This window comes from Nilaparvata lugens, chromosome X (genome assembly GCF_014356525.2).
Source record: "Nilaparvata lugens isolate BPH chromosome X, ASM1435652v1, whole genome shotgun sequence".
In the NCBI taxonomy this organism is placed as follows: domain Eukaryota; kingdom Metazoa; phylum Arthropoda; class Insecta; order Hemiptera; family Delphacidae; genus Nilaparvata; species Nilaparvata lugens.
In genome coordinates, this window is record NC_052518.1 from 78,368,145 (window position 1) to 78,381,012 (window position 12,868).

Genomic DNA, 12,868 nt, shown 5'->3' on the forward strand with positions numbered 1-12,868 from the left:
CGGCTGTCCTGCGGTGGATCAGAGGTGGTGGACTCGGCTGGAATGTTCACTAAATCTTAACGTGTGTGTTTAGTGTGTGTGTGTGTGTGTGTGTGTGTGTGTGTGTGTGTCCTTTCTTCCTTCTTTAATTTATTCCGCTCTTTCTTCTTTTTTTCTTCTATCGAAATGATCTATGGATTTTGAACTGACATTTCTTCCGTTTTCACTTTTCAGTTTTCTCTTTTCTCATTGTATTATTTTCACTGATTCAAATTAGAAAGAAATTTTGTTTTTTTTTTCTTTCTTTCATTCGCTATTTGAAAATTTTATTATTTTGTAAATTGTTTTATTTTATCTTATAATCTTTGTTGTATAGTGTTTTAGTTTTACTTAGAATTGTATTGGAGGGTTAAGTGTAAGAGAGGGCCGGCTGCGCCCTAACTTCGCCCTCCTAGGTTTTTAATAAAGGCAGCTAATCAATCAATCAATCAATCAATCAATCAATCACTAATACAGGGTGGTATAATCTCATGGGGTGGATGCTATAAAACTAATTTGGAACCTTTAAAAGTAGCACAGAAAGCTGTTTTGAGAGTAGCACTGAAGAGAGACAGTAGATCCAACTCACATGACCTGTATATAGACTTCAATATTTTGGATATCAGGCAATTATTTGTGAAAAATGCACTAATTTATATGTATAAGCACCATACTGATATTTTCATTAGAAATACCCACACATATCCCACACGAACAGCTACAATTTCAGGAATAATAACACCTAGAATTAACAAAACATATTCATCCACAAACATTTATTACATAGTTCATATGCTTTTCAGGAATATTCCCAACAAACTCAGAGAATTTGATGCAGCATCTTTGGTAGTGTACAAAAAAATTGTGAATCTTTGGCTAAACGAAATAGGTAGGGATGGAACCAAAAATATCATTAGCTCAGTTTATAGTTTATAGAGTTTTATACCCAACTTATTCTAGATGAAGCAAGTAGGCTACTAACTAGTGGACGTTCTCAAGCTCCGGTAAATTCTATTTTCAATAAGATAAACTAAATTTCAAATCTCTTTATTTCTTTACTATCCTTACCTGTTAAGTTCTCATACAAGTTTCATCTTAATCATTTAATCCAGATTCACCCTTACTCACAGGCAATAGCCTATGTAAGGGTATTTCTCATTGCTGTCATATTCTGTATTTTGTACAGAACAACAAATTGTTACTATTGTTACTATAGTCTTTATTATGCTATGCTTATGAATTTTATGTTATGTTGTAGTAGTACTGTATTTAATGTTGTGCTGTGCAATATACATAAGTGTTGAAGAGAATAAATTTCATTTGATTTGTCTTAATCCACTCTACATGTAGATCTGCACATAGCACACGGCACATTGTACAGTCAGCCAACAATACAAGTCATTTGTCTCAAAATACTCACCTTTTCTGAACATAGCTACTTTCAAATTTAGAATAGTAATTCACCTCTGCCATATGGTTATCCAAACACTGTCATGCATCAATTAGAGCTGATAATCGGTGCTCTACTCTATTAAAATTGATGGGAACTACGAAACGTTTCCCACGTGAATGGAAAGAAATGTCAGGATTGAAATAGAGTGATAGCAATAAATTTTCATATTGGAGTTTTTCAGGAGCTACACCAACAATCAAACATACTAATGACTTGGCGATTTTATTGACAGAAGCAATACAGTTCATGAGAATGAATTTTTATTTGGATCTCAGACTGTGGACTGACGCGCCATACGCCATTAATATGAGACAAGACGCCAACCCAGACAACGTGTAAATAAAGATAGTGAACTCCGGAGAGTGGAAAATAATACATCTATTTTTCAACAAAAAGTACCACTATCATCAAGTTTAAGTGTTCTATGGTGAGGTACACATTTTAATAGACCACAAACTAAGTTGTTTAGTCAGAAGCACAGAACTAGCTGCTCCATCTACATGAGTTACTTGTATCCCAAATTGCCACTCCAAAATGAAGCATTGTTTTATAGCCATAAACAAACAGAAAGATCTACTAAAAACAAGATAAATGCATACGTCACCCTGCGTCACCAAGTGGTAGTTTCAAGTATTGAGCATGACCTGCATCTGCATTACACACCATGGTGGTACCACAAACAATTATTATGAATTGCTGATCCACCAGTTCATTGAACTGTCGCTAACATTCAACTTATGAATCGTTGATTGAAAGATTAATCTTACCTGATTTTGAAGTGAGGGACAGTCTTGTAAATAGTTTCACTCCTTATGTTCTGGTTTGGCCAGATTCTGTGTGTTGTTCATCACAACTAGGAAAATCTGAAACAATTAAAAAAAAGGAATGAAGTTTTCAGCATACTGCCATTCTTCGGTTGTATTATGGAAGCCTTTAATTCACGAGTTAGGTACAAGGTAGAAATATCTCTGGACTTGTCATCCGTTGCACACGCTACTTTATCTATTTGGTTTTGGAAAATTCATAAACATTCGCTAGTCAAACTATCATATCTTATTGATGATTCATAGGTTAAAATAGATCTATTCATAGTGTCTTTTTTCTTTCGGGCTACTTTTAATATGAATAAAAATATAAATCTGAGTACCCTTTCAAATTATTTCGTCACGACATGTAGCCGAAACATGTCGTGACGAAATAATTTAAAAGGGTACTCAGATTTATATTATTATTTTGATCTATTCATATTATAGAACAGCAAGAATAAGAAGCTATATTGATTGAGTAATAATATTCGGGTGGAATATATAATTTGAAAGTAAAAAAAACAGACATTTGTATACATAGCGAATGTAATTGATTACAATCATTTGAATTTTAAAGAGATTTTAGCAACTTGATGTGATCAACAGATGTTATTGTACAAACCTAGATTGTACCCAATCGAAATGGTAATGACATTACGCCAATTGTATAAAAAAATGCATTGAATACTTTCCCCATTTTCCTCGCACTTTGAACTCAATTGCAATAATTATTCCAGGCTCACTGCAAACAGATATGCCACATAATATCACACCAATATTGAATGTTTGAAGAGACAGTTGATTCATAAGTACTAAAAATATAATTATATAAGTACTAAAAATTTAACTTTTTCTGAACCACTTTCTCACAGACTCTAAGATTAGTAGAAAAACTAAACCTCACATAAAGAACTGGACCCACAGTAACTTTTTCTTTTATATCGGTGTATGAGGCTCAAGATTTCTGCTCAGACAATTGAATGCAATGCCATTCTTAAAGCTATATTTGTTAGAAGTAGACTCGCTTAAAATTTTGCTCACTTTTTTCCTTCTCTTTCTCCATTCATCCCTTATCCACTCCTCTTCACCCTTCATTCCTTACATTTATCACCTTCATACACTCTACCAGCCTATTACATGAGAAACCATAGTTATTTTTTCTCCTTTCTTTCTATTCAGCACACCCCACCAAGAAGCCTGTTTTTCGTATTATTATTATAAATTTGTATTTTGATTTCATTGTTTTTGTATTTTGTGTTGAATTGAATAAAATTATTGATTGATTTAAATATTACGGAAAGATAAAGGCCCTGCCACCCATAGAGCGATCTGCAATCCTTGTGTATTCTTAGATACAGGTATCTTCTTTTTGACCGAAGCAGCTGTGGTCTGTGGTCTCTTCGAGTCGATCGGCTTTTGTCAGTTTGTTTGTTTGTATCGCAAATATATATATATATATATATATATATATATATATAAGGTGTTTTAACAATTTTGCATTTTAAGGATAGGAAAAGGAGTCTCCTTTCAACGCTAATATTACCGTGAAAATCATTCGTTATTTTTCGTGATAGAGAAATTCTGATTGCAGATTCGTTCTCAGCGACCCCAAGTTTAGCCTAAAAGCTCAGAATGTCAACAATGTTTTTAAATAATTAAAAATCATCATGAAAAGTCATTAATATGGTAGTACACCACGTTTCTGGGTGACTGTTTACTGGTGACTGGAGTTATTATTGACACACAAAAATCAAAATAATCGTGAGAAAGAAAACTGCTGATGAACGCGAATAAGACCGCCACTCCATTGTTCTATTGTCTCGACTGCTTGGCTGAGCCTGGCTGGAGGGATCAAATAACCGACTGGTTTGACTTTCGTCTGTCCGCTAGGCGGAACTACGCCGACCATTGCTGGGTGGAAGATGTTACTGCGGCCGCTCGATTCCCACCAACGCTGCTATTATTTGCTGTCTCAGCGCCTAGTCCGATTCAGCCAAGCAACCAGCCTGCACTGCGGAGCTAGGTTAGCGGACAGACGAAAGATCAAACCAGTCGGTTATTTGATCCCTCCAGCCAGGCTCAGCCAAGCAGTCGAGACAATAGAACAATGGAGTGGCGGTCTTATTCGCGTTCATCAGCAGTTTTCTTTCTCACGATTATTTTGATTTTTGTGTGTCAATAATAACTCCAGTCACCAGTAAACAGTCACCCAGAAACGTGGTGTACTACCATATTAATGACTTTTCATGATGATTTTTAATTATTTAAAAACATTGTTGACATTCTGAGCTTTTAGGCTAAACTTGGGGTCGCTGAGAACGAATCTGCAATCAGAATTTCTCTATCACGAAAAATAACGAAAAAAATCCAGCTGTTGATCTTCCGGCAACCGTTAACAGTCATCCTGCAATGCGGCCAAAACACTTCCAAGCCAGACACCCATCTCGAATGACATCAACGCCAAGCTGTAAGAAACCATCCTGCACTGCGGCGCTAGGTTCAGAAACCATCCTGCACTGCGGCGCTAGGTCTAGGCGGAACTATGCCGACCATTGCTGGGTGGAAGATGTTACTGCGGCCGCTCGCATTCCCACCAACGCTGCTATTATTTGCTGTCTCAGCGCCTAGTCCGATTCAGCCAAGCAACCAGCCTGCACTGCGAAGCTAGGTTAAGAGAAGGTTTTCTAGTTTTTGTCAGAATACTGTTAAAGGCAATTTTCTGGCTGGGTCTGGCAGAATATTAAAAAGTTTCAAGGATACATGATTAGGACTAGTTAATACTTTTTTCAGTCATGTGTAAGATACATCTATTTTTGTCTTATTTCGTGTATTATGGCTGTGGATGTCAACTCTGCATCTATATGATCCTATATCCTTCTTTACTTGAAGTAGGAGTTTGAAAGCTACCATACTGTAAACTGTCATAACTTTTTCTTTTATAAATAAATAATGGCTTGCAATGCTCCAAATACGCTGCACCTGATATAATTCTTATAGCCTTTTTCTGTAGTAAGAACACTCTTTGCACATCTGGGGCACAACCCCACAAGACCAATCCGTACATAAAGACACTGAAAAAAGCGAAATAGCACATTCTTAAATAGTGTGCGGGTACACAATCCCTGAGCCTTCGAAGAAGGTATATAACCCTACTAAGTTTGGAACAGACACTTTCTATATGAGGTATCCATGTGAGTTTATAATCTAGTGTAATGCCAAGAAGCTTAGCACTTTTTCACTCTGACTGATCTGTCTCAAACCAAGCACTAGCTTCTGGGTCTTGGTAGTATTCAAAAATAAACGGTTTGCCCTACACCAGGCTTCTGCCTCGCCCTGACATCTGGACATCTTTTGTTCAAGAGCACTGAGATCCACATCAGCAGTAACTAATGATGAATCATCAGCATAGCATACCACCTTGGATCGAATGCTAAACACAATATCGTTCATCATAACCAGAAAAAGTAGAGGCCCAAGAGTGGACCCCTGAGAACGCCACCATGTGGTACAGCAATCGGCTTGGAAAAATCTGAGTTCACACATACTGTCTGGATACGACCCTGTAAATAAGATTCTAATAGTTTAATAGCATTTTTTTGGATACCAAGAAATTCTAATTTACTTAATAAAATGTTGTGATCCACCACATCAAATCCTTTAGTCGAATCGAAAAGAACCAATCCTGTGTTCTTCTTATCATTAAAACCATCCTCAATGTCAGCCACAATGGTACTAACAGCATCAATAGTTGACCTACCTTTCCTAAATCCGTACTGAGTTTCGCTGAACAAACTATTTGAGTCAAAGAATTCATATAGTTGTGAAGCAATAATGTATTCAAATATCTTACTAAAGATAAATGGTACCGATATTGGCCTAAAGTTTTCTGGTGAGTCTTTGTCCAGAAACATCTGCAACATGTTCACTGTTCTAGAATGCTTGAGTGATGATGGAAAAACTTGTTCTCTGATACAGGCATTAAAACAAGATGTTAAAATAAATTCAATGACTTGTTTTATGAAGGAGCTGGAAAGGGAATAAATATCTTTGCTAGTGGAGGACTTCATTCTGGAAACCATGTAAGAGACTTGACCACATGATACTTCTTTTAATACAAATACAGCCTGCGTTTTTGGGGAAGATACCAGAAGCTCCTCAGCAGAAACAGCTGAAGGCTCGATCACTTTATGAATTTCTGCTACAGCACTGATAAAGTATTGGTTGAATTCTTCAGAGGATACAGTTGTAACAGTAGACTGAGCAGGCTTGGAATTTTTTGAATAATTTTCCAAGCCACTGAGCATTTATTGTTAGCCGATTCAATAAACTTGACATTATGGTTCAGTTGAGCCATTTTCAATTCACATCTGTACAGCTTCTTAATATTATTATACGTCAACCTAGCTGAGTATGTACCTTCTTTTTTTAATCTATCATAGGCAATAAGAACATAATTTTTCAAGACATTCAAAGCAGGTGAATGGATATACTTTTTCTTTGCTTTATTATTATGGCCAGGTGTGCGTTTGACAACAGGGAAAGAATCTAAAAATAGTCCATTGAATCTATTGAAGAATGAATTAAAATTACATTCAGCACTATCATGTACGGTAACTCTGCTCCAATCAACCAAATTAAAAGCCTATAGCAAAACCAGTCTAAAGCACTTCCGAGTGATAGGCCTGAAACCTTGTACCTGCAAACTTTGTCCATCACTGGGATGCTTACTCACTATGCAATTGGGTCAACCTTAACAGAGAATGATTCCGGTTTTAAATCTGTTGCAATATTATCTAGGGCTGATTCGAGTCTAGTAGCTTCAAAATTAGTGAAATATAGGTCAAGGGACTTCAAAAGACTGATTAAGTCTGACCTTCAAGAGTCCAATGTTAAAATATTTACATTGAAGTCTCCACCAATTATAAAATTGTACTTGTGCTTATATTTATTCAAAGACAAAAAATAAGTCTCTCTAATGCATCAAAAAACAATTCTAGATTGCCATTTGGTGATCTATAGATTACTATATTTAAGAGCTTTAATCTTTTAACAATAATATCTGCGAATTCATGATGAATTTCATGACAATGAGAAGACAAATCAAGAGCTTGTACCTGATTGGCATATGTATTTGCAATAAATATGGCAAAACCTCCATTTTTGAAATTTGATCTACAGAAGGCAGTTGCAAGTGAAAACCCTCGTATTTGAACTAGATTTAAAAAATCTTCTATAAACTAGTGCTCAGAGAAACACAGCACATCAAAAGCTTTTTCCTGATTTATCATCTCGATTTCATGTATTTTGTTATTCAAAGATTGCACATTACAATACATTAGAGAGAAAACATAATTTCTAAGAATATTTACATTGTTTTGTTTAAATAAGTGAAAGGAGTTATTTGTAAAAAAGAAATATTTTCAAAGTATTGATGTAAGGATCGAAAGGAAGAGTTAATTTCTTGACTGATGACTGCAGGGATCGTGAAATCAGGAGCTGGGCTGCAGGGCGCAGGAGAACTGGAAGGAATAGGTGGAATAGGAATAGATTCAATGTATTGAATGAGAGGGGATATAGTCTTTTCACGGTTCACAATTACTTGCTTCTCCGTAGAAACCTCATCACTACTCCCATCACTTACAGACACATTTAATTGTCAATACCATTCATAACAGAACGCTTAATCCACATTGTCAAGTTTTTCGACACTTGTCTTTTACCTTGTCGATTAAGATGGAGTCCGTGTCTTGTGCGATGAGATCACTGAAGGAAGATGTTGACATCATAATAGCGAATTTGTAGATCCCCTTTATAGCTGCTCACCACTCGAGATAAGCAGGCATTAGAGTACATTATGCTTTCATTGAGATCAGGATCATCATACCGATAGGGCACACTACATACGATGATGTTCGTTTTTAAATTGAGTTGAAGGAGTGCACTAATTCCTTGATGAAGGGATAAATGATACGGTTCATCTCTATGAAGGTCATTAGTGCCTCCAAAAATAATAACAAAATCATCCTCAGTGAAATCCCTGATAAACTCAAGTCCATCATGAACAATGTGTTTTAAGTTTTGTTCCCGGCTTAGAATATACGATGATGTCAGAGTCATCTTGTAAGTGCTGCAAGTATTTGCTTAGCTGTTTACCCTGACTGTCTGAAAGAATAGTAATTCTTCTTTTCGAATTATTTAACATACTGCTTTTCGAGTAACAAGTCTTAGGCGCTGTTTTTGATGACGCGGGTCTATGAACTTGCGCTTCAACGATTACTTTATTAGATGCGAACCTATCGAAGAAGACACATTATTATCAGAGAGTACTGAAACCCGATTATTCGCTCTAATAGCACTTTGATTCGTCTCAATAACTTTAGTTCTAGATTTAATAGAGAATTTAGGCGTAATGGAATTGTCCTTCGTGTAATGTATTCCACTCAAAAAGTCAGTTTGAATAATTCCTATAATTTCATCTTTATTATTTAATTCCTCCTTTAAACTTTTATTAGTTGAATGAAGTTCTTCTAAGCGAGCTTTTAAAAGTAGTAATTCCTCATCGGCTTCCTTTTCATTAAATAAAAAGTCTTCGAGAGCTTCCCTTCTTTTTTTTTTCGAGTTCCAGCAGTTTGACGAATTCATTATTTTCTTTCGAAATAGCGTCCCTATCATACAAAAGTTCATTGTTGTCGGAGATAGTCGAGCCCAATTTATTTAAAACTTGAACAATGTCAGGAATTAAATCAACAACAGAATAGTTAGTGAATTTATCTGCAATAATAGACAGAGTTCCTCTTATATTCACGGCTAAATCTATAACCAACTCATTACAAAGTTCACTGTTTATATTATTGATTTCTGACTCCGCATCTCTGATCAAACACTCACACATACGGCAAGTTGTCATAGGCCTATTCATTTTTAAGTTCAAAACCTAGCGCCCAAAACAGGTAAAATCAAACGTCACTGATAACGCAACAGAGCTGACAGATGACAGCAGATAGGTCAGTAGGTCAAGCACTCAGTCAGTCGCTATCGGCATACTGCAGATTCCCGCTCAAACATGAAATGTTAACTTGGGTATTGAAAGTGAGGTTATATACTTTGAAAGACTATAACTCACAGAGTGGGGATAATAATTATCATTCTGCTTGAAAAGCCAGCAGTCACACAATATAACATCACTACTCACTTTGATAACCGTATACGTGATTAATTATTACAATACTTTATAAACTAATCAGCAGACGAACCATTAAGAACCATCACAGGCAGATCAGCCAAAGATATAAGAGATATCTCAAGACATAAGCGCCTAAAGTTTACATTTTTGGGACACAACATTTCAAATTCAGTGAGAGATAAATCCATGAGAGATAAATCCATGAGATTCAGAAGATAAATTCTTCGTAGTATTGTTGATCGAATAAAACATTTTTTTTTTAAATATCAATTTTTGAGAAAGTTATTCAAGTTACCAAAAATAACTCCCACTAAAAGTTATTTTTGGTCATTTTTATACTACACCCAGTGTAGTATAACTGAATACCAACTCTGTTATATCTATATGTAAGAATTTAGGTAGTCAATTGTTCAACATTACACCTGATCTATATTTATTTATTTGTATCAACCAATCTCCGCAGATATATCAAAACATCTAATTTTTTTTTATTGGATTCACATATTTGAGATGAGATGGCCAGGAATACAGATAAATCAACTCGTAAATAATACTATATAACAAGGTCGTTGTCCAATATCTGTTCATTGAGATTATAGACATTATAGGTACTCGTATTATATATGTTTATAGAGATGTGTCTACTTAGTCTAAGAAGGGTAATCGTTGATACGGCCAATCAGATATACATCTTCAGCTCGTGTTTAAAGTATCTTCCTATTCCTCATGATTCGGAATACAATAATTTATTCATGGAATAAAATCAAAATCGATGGTACGGAACCCACCTAAAGCTGTAGGTTCACTAGTTGAGGGTTGTGTGGCAGATAGGACCTAGAGTCCTATCTCCGCCCTTCACAAATGAAATTATTCAATTAAATTCAACTCATCTCTCATATGCATCAGTCTCATTACCCACGCACAAGCCTAGAGCTCATGTGGGCATCACCCTGAGCGAAAAATAAAAATTAAATAAAGACTGTGATAGGCAATTATCTACTGTATAGTTCCACATTTATTGTCATTTTACTTTCTATAAATAAGGTGATGCATGAAGTCACGCATATTTAGAGATAGATTGTGTTTTCTAAAATTGTCATATAATACATTTATGCCAAAGTTTAGGAATGTAGACATCATCTTCATCGAAAAGAAATGTTCAATCATCCTACGTATCCGCAAATATAATTGTTGCTATAATTTTGTGACCGTGAGATAAGCAAGCTGATAAGAGAGGGATGGAAGCTAGAAATCAATACTGTAATGGGCTTATTGCTGCCATGCTACCATCCCTAGCAATAATTATTACTGAAACGAAGCCGTTTAGTGAACCCTTTAGTAGCTGAGAAGGTAGGGAATAGAATTATATGGAATCTAATTAATCAAGTCAGGTTCAATGGCGCGACTGACTTGGAGCAACAGGTGAAAACAATATTGGAAACTACCTACATAAATACAGAATACACAGTATTACAGAATAGGACGTACAGTTTATTACAATATAATCATTACTGAAGATTTTCCTTAAACACTAATCATATTACATATGAGCTGTTATAAAAAGGGAAAGTGATTGGATCTGTTTACTATTGAGATAAGTGAGAATCAGAAGTGGCTCTACATAGGGGCGTACGCACTAATTTACAATAAATTACTATGTGACTAATTATTCAATGAATTTTACGAGGTGTGAAGAATTTTTTATTGGTGTGATGTGAATTTCCGTGATATTGATATAATTGTAATGAAACTACATTAATCGGCAGTGTTTCAAGAAATAATTATTGTCGATTTTTGGGGAAGGGGGAAAGAAGAGAGATTGATTGATTGATTGAGTACTTTATTTATGTAGATTACAATATATACTGGCTTATACACTTATATACAATAGCTTACAATACAGCAAAATTATAGATGAATTTACATAATAGAGACTAAGAAAATAATTATTGAACTGTATATGATATGAAAAAGCAATTTGTGATATGATAACTATAGATAATAATTATATTGTTATGCATCTACATAAATTGGCGGAGCTTTGGACATATCAATGTCCATTCTTCGGAAAGAATATTAAAAATATCCTCCCCACTAACTCTATACCAAAACGTTAATTTCATTAATTAAACCAAGGATTTATTTATTAATGGGAATATTGTAAAAGTTTTAATCGATATTTAAGAGAAAAAAAACATAAAATAGATAAAGTAAAATAATTATATAGGTAGATAAGATCAAATAATTGATTAATAAAATGAAGTAGGCTGAAAGTAGATCAGGGTTATCAACTTTCAGTAATATACAGCAGTATGCAGTGGATAATTGAAATAACATGAGTTTATATATATATATATATATATATATATATATATTATATATATATATATATAATTTTCATTCAATAACAGGTTTAAAGGTTTATATTGGTGGAATGGGTGAGGGATGGTTGTCATCTGATCGTTCTAGGGCCAGACAGTTTCAGTCATTTGTTCCAAAAGATGTTTTTTTAAAGTCAGGATGAAGCTTGCTCGGCTCTCGATAGACCTGATAGAAACAGGAAGTGCATTCCATGCACGACAGGCACTGACTAAGAAGGATTTTGTGAAAATAGTAGTTCGATGATTGGGTATCCTTAAAGTACTTTCTCCGGTTCTAGTATGTGAAGCATCTATCCTCCTACCTTCAAGAGACAAATTTGAAATCATCTTTAAAATAGTTCGGATTACCATATTTCAAGATATCTCTAACAAGCTTGACTATTCGAAAAAGCCTTTGATCGGGAAGCTTTAATGTTGAACTAGCAATGTGGGCTGGGGTGATATGATCATGGCGTTGGAGAGAGTAGACGAAACGTAGACAATAATTTTGGCAACGCTGTAGTTTATCATTCAGAGTGACTTGCATATCGTTAAGAACAGAATTACAATACATTAAATGTGGGAAGATGAGAGATTGAACCAATAATAATTTAATGTTTAAAGAGAGAGAGAGAACGAATAAAATTTGAATAACATTTCTAACACGCGAAAAAACCAATATTATATACTATAATAAGTTACTTTGCCATTGCCAAAGAAGAACAGAACAAAGAGATAAGTCAAGTGAAAGAGGAAAAATGAGAATTATGCTGTAGACGTGAAGACAGAATGTGTGATAGGTCCCACGAGGACGAAAAATTACAATGAGGTACCAATGACCAGTGAATTTGAAACAAGATGGGATGTAAAATCACCATACCATAGATCAATATTTTATCCAAGAGAAAAAATGGAGAGTTTTTCTGCAATACTGACCTACAGTCTTAAATTAGCAGATGCCTCTAAATTGAGTAAACTATTCAAATCAAAATATATTACAATCATTTGAAACTCAGAGCTGATTGATTGCGAAACTCGACGAATTTTA

General features: G+C 34.9%; 1 long non-coding RNA gene across 1 annotated transcript in view; it reads right to left on the bottom strand.

Moving 5' to 3' along the window:
- Window positions 1–12,868, bottom strand: part of LOC120354462 — a 96,637-nt gene that overhangs the window by 11,860 nt on the left and 71,909 nt on the right. The window contains exon 3 of the long non-coding RNA XR_005573044.1: window positions 2,239–2,334. This is a non-coding gene — a long non-coding RNA (uncharacterized LOC120354462). The remainder of the gene's footprint in view (window positions 1–2,238; window positions 2,335–12,868) is intronic.